General features: G+C 34.8%; 1 protein-coding gene across 1 annotated transcript in view; it reads right to left on the bottom strand.

The window, feature by feature from the left end:
* Positions 1-4,546, bottom strand: part of CDH12 (cadherin 12) — an 843,825-nt gene extending 839,279 nt beyond the window's left edge. The window contains exon 1 of the mRNA XM_039842741.1: positions 4,175-4,546. The gene's annotated coding sequence lies outside the window, so the exon portion shown is untranslated. The remainder of the gene's footprint in view (positions 1-4,174) is intronic.
* Between the last annotated feature and the right edge of the window lie 680 nt (positions 4,547-5,226).

The raw sequence follows: 5,226 nt of genomic DNA, 5'->3' as shown, positions 1-5,226 counted from the left end.
TTTTTTTACCATTTCCATCCTAACCTGACAAGTAAATTCCTGCACATAACAAATCCTGGCCACCACATGTATTCTTCTAACCCAGTGGGCCAGCTCTGGCTGTAGTTAACCTCTACAAATCTAACTTGCTATAGTCATGGAAATGTGAAAAAAGAAAGACTTGATCATTGCTGAGTGCTCTCTATGGGGTAATATTACACTAAATCAAAAGAAGAAACCAAGGCTTAAAAAGTTAAATAACTTGCCCATAGAATAATTTTCGAAATTTGGATTCAAATCATTGTCTGACTCCCAAGTTTTGATCTTTTCACATCATGATGCAAGACAATGAATCAGGACTCTCATCTTTATGTGGAGAGAAACATTTTTTGCATGTTATAATAATTTTCCAGCAAATTGGAGCTCTAGAACCCACTGATTATATGGCACGTGTAAGGTGTGATCAATCACATTTGTAACTACCATGCTACTTTGTGAATATATCTATAATAGCAACCTATATCTTAATGTTTAACTACTTCTTTGGTACTTGGAACTAAGTATGCATTCTGAAGCCATTTGAATACATAGATTTAATTTATATGTAAGTCCCGTATTTCTCTAATGAGTGTCTGTGCACAAATTGGGCCCTCATCTTCTCTCACTAAAATCTTCACACATATATTCATGAGATATACATATTGTACAAAGAATTTTAGATTGTTTAAACATCACATCCCTTATATGCAAAGTAATATAAATCCATTTGTAGCATAATGACTTAAATGCTCACAGAGCAACGGTTATGAAAAAAAACTGTAGCCCTTTAGTAAAAAAATAACTGAAGCATACTGAACTTATCCCCTGGTACCATGAAATATAATATGATAGAGTGATACAAACCTGAGGGAAGCTAAATTCACAAAAAGAGTAAATATAGGCCCTGTTTTCAATACCTTAATAGGTGCTTATTAAATTACATTAATTAATAATTGAATACTTTTTCAATAAATGAATTCTTAGAATATCCAGGATTTCACAAAAAGTAGAATAACATTATATGAAGTTCATCTGTTATTCTAGTTTTCAACAGTCATAACTTGATCTTAGTCTTTTAAAAAAATTTTACTTAGTCCATATTATTAGTTATCTTATCGTGTGATATTTATAAATAACTTTGAGTAACCACTATTCATATTAAACACAGGCAGCATTATTCAAATTCACACACACATACATGCACATAATTTTTTTTCCCTAAGTTTGATGTATCACACTTTTAGCATAATAATTCAGAAAAAAATGTGATTGCCTTAAAAACAAAATCAAAATGTTTTTCAAAACTATGAGTGGAAATTGTTCAATTATCATGCAATGGTAAAGCAAAAGGAAAGTTCTCAATAAAAATCATACATTTTTATTCCTGTTTAATGATTAATTTTATTTTTCTTGATATAAATTGAGCTTATCCATAAAAATTAAACTTCATATTTGTTAAACAAAAAAAGTGAACTAATTTCTACCTACAACTTAATATAATAGAATCATGAATTTGTACCACATTATGAGCAAAATATCTATTGATGTGATAACAGTTACATGGTAATACAGGACACAATTACTTAAAAAACAGCTATACTTTGTTAAAAGACTAAAGGAATAGTATCTTACCTTAAATGAGACATCTGTAATCACATTTTTACTCTCAAAGTATGAAGACATTTACAGCAGAGTCTACTAGCAGGTCATTTTATTACACAAGTCCTTGGATTTGATATTTTTTACAGAAAAACATGAGTCTTACACAAGTTCTTAAATTTGACTTATTTTACATGAAAACATGGCTCAGTTCTGAAGAGAACCATCACTCTATGCATCTTCCCATCACAACTGTTAGATAGATTTAATGATGTGACATCTAAATGATATAAGTGTGAATACTCAGTAATATTTCACTTTTCATATAAGAACAGTTTATGTAAACTACTTGCAATACTATCTCATTAGCAAGAGTGATTTGATGTTCATCACAGCGCATTTTAAAAGGTAGAAGTGACATTCTTATCAACCACTAAATGACAAATGATTGATTTCAACCAATATCACAGACTATTACATTAAATACATTCTGCCAAAATACCAGATGCAAAATATGCTCAACCTAAGATCAGTTTTGTGCTGCATCCTTAAAGGATGCAGTCATATTGAGGTGTAAGAATGTCACGTGAAGCATTAACAGGAATTTTTTCCCATAAACTAAGCAGTATTTCCTGTGATAAGAACATAATATGTATTATCTCACATGTACAACAAATGACTCCTCTCTCCCATAATAATGCAGCTCTCTTTTTCCGCGGGAATTATCTAAAATAATCACATCACTAAGCAGATCAGTGAAAGAAAAGAGGTCTAGTAGGAAAAAAAGGACTGTTGGCTTGAAAACTTCCCCCTACTGCTTGAAATGGTACACAGCAGTAGAAGTTAGGAATCCAGCAACTGGAGATTTGTTGAACACAATAGAAAAGAAAGATTTTTTTTTTTTTTTTATGGGGTAGGGGCTTAACATTGGCAAGATTAAACTTGGATGTTAATCTTCAAAGTAAGAGTTATTAATAAGGGGAAAATATCTCTTGGAAATGGATTTTCAGGTTAACATATAACCTCTTTTTATTCCAGTAGTTTCTGTAGCACGTTGAGGAACAGTCACTATATCTTGTTAATGAATGAGCTGATGTGCTGGTGAAATTAGTTAAGTAGAAGCTGCTACTCTGTAGCTATGCTCTTGGGTATTCCAAAACAATTTGTCGATCACCTGCTTATGGCTTAGGAAGAGTAACCATCTGCCTTTCAAGTCAGAAGAAACCTTCTGCTGAAATTATGGAAATATTTATAATAAAAACCTACTAAGTTAAATTCCTTTCTAGAAATAATTACAAAAGCATATAGAGGTAAAATGATTCTCAAACTGATTAGGATAATTTACTGAATAAAGCATGCCATTGAATAACGAGGTTCAATATCTCTGAACAGCTGTGTGTCTGCATATTATTTTATAAATCTTAAAACTAATCAGATGTGCTGAAAAGGTTAAGCAAACTAATACCTGCTTGGCATGGTTGGATTTTCATGTTTCAGTCATGTATAGTATAATTTAAAACTATAAACACATTTTCAGAACCTACTCTATTTTTTTTCCCCTTCAGTCAGTACGTAAGGTGATTTTCTAGCTGAGCAGTTTGTGAATAAGCTTCAAAATACCCAGAGAGAAATTGAGAAGCATGAAATGGTCATAGAATCTGCCAAAAGTATGTCAGTCCCTTCTCCAGAGTACAGAGAAATATGTCTGTGAGAGACGTCAAGCACTCTGAACTACAGAGGTTCTGAAGTCACTGTGATGCACATGCAGAAATAAACAATGTCTTAAAAGAAGAAAATATTTATAAAACGCTGAAGGTCTCTTTGAAAAAATGTCTGGATAGCATGTTTTATATGGCACACATTTCTTACTTTTTAAATGCACCACCAAATGATTAATACCTTTAAGATAATTTTGAAATGCATATTATATAACTCACAGCAGCTCTGGTAATCTGGATCTCTTCTACTTGTCCCGAATTAGTTTTGTGGTAGGAAACTCAGCCGTATACTGAAAGACTAGCTATTGAAACATTTAAATTGTTTTGCAGTTGTGTTTTTTAATGAGTGAAGTTTTAAAACGTGCATGTCTTCATAAAAATCAGTGGAGAAGGGGCTGAGGGTTTCATATTTTAACAAAAATCAGCAGAGAAGCTGTTTGAAAATAAAGCATTAAATATTTTGTGGTAAAAAAAAGGGATATCAATAAAGCCATTTATAAATAACCAGTTGAACACTTAAGATACCTAATTATTTTCATTTGAAAAAGTAGCCAAATTCATTATAACCACTAAAATATCTTAGTGGTTAAAACCTTTCTCTCCCTTCCCCTTTTAATTTAACCTCTCGCTCTGAACAGCAGAGACTTGTTTAGAACTTAGGGAAGTTTCCCAAAGCAAAACCACGCACTAGTTCCCAATTCAGATGGTAGATCTGAGTGCAGCCTCGTTCCGCTTCTGACTACGCTAGGCAATACTTTATTAAACATGTACGAATTTCGGTGCATGTACCCCGAAGCGATCACACACGATGCAATCCCAATCACACAAGGAAGCCTTACCTGATGGCAGACACGGCAGCGGCAGGAACAGCAGCAGAGACAGCAGCAGCAGCAGGATGCAGCGACCCAGCCTTGCACCGAAGGTGAGATCCTTCTCTCTCTCTCTTTTTTTCTTCCTTTTAAATCACTGGCGCAACAAACTGCCTTGCATGTTGTCCTCTTTCATTCACAGAAGGTTTTCCCAGCCGGGCAGCCAGTAGACACCACTTTCTTCCTGGAAGAGGCTGCGTCTCTTCTCAGAAACGGCTGGACCCCTCTCTGAGGCTCCCTCCACGTTTACCCTTCAGATCAATAATGCTCTCAGAGCTGCTGGAGCGCAACTGCAGCGGAGAGCGGCCAGCCAATGGGGACCCAGGATTCCCTCCCAGTCATCTCCCCGCCCTCAAAACAAAACACAGCGTGCCTTTGACACATTGTCGAGTTGTGAAAAGTAACTGAATCCCGTATTTGGAATGTATCTTGTCTGTTCTTTTTTCCCCCTAGCGTTCATTGTATGGTGCTTTGGATGTATGGAAGAACTCCGTAGTTAATCAGAACACTCGCTCACTGATGGCGCTTAGCAGAAGGTGAAGGCGCAACTGATAAAGTGAGAGCACTTGGCTTAGTTTGCACCTAGAGTTTTGATATGGAAATGCTTGAGGACTTGAAAATCAGAGAACTACCAGATAAGAAGCCAGAGGCTTGGGTGCTAGTTCTCAGTCCACTAAGTAACTGTATTCTTTTATTTTGTGGAACAGGAAAATAAAGTCCATTTTATCTAGAAGTCATCTCATTCTCAGCAGAGGATGGATCCCAGGCTCATGTTGCCTGAACAAAAATCAGCTGCTAATTGGTAATAAAAACCTTACCCAAGTACTTTCTGCTAATCCATTTACCTGTTTCTATGCTAAATGAACTTGTCAGATTTCACGTGGAACTAAAAGTCTTCAGACTATATAAATTAATCTAGTTTGTTTATCATTGGTATGTTTATATATTGTAAGATTTTGTATTAAGATTAATTTCTCTTAGGGAATTTGTTAGAGATTACTTGCAACTTTGTGGAATATTAT

The sequence above is a fragment of the Pteropus medius genome, unplaced genomic scaffold, assembly GCF_902729225.1.
Source record: "Pteropus medius unplaced genomic scaffold, Ma_sr-lr_union100, whole genome shotgun sequence".
Lineage (NCBI taxonomy): Eukaryota > Metazoa > Chordata > Mammalia > Chiroptera > Pteropodidae > Pteropus > Pteropus medius.
The sequence above is the reverse complement of the archived record's forward strand: the minus strand, read 5'-3'. Positions and strand labels throughout refer to the sequence as shown.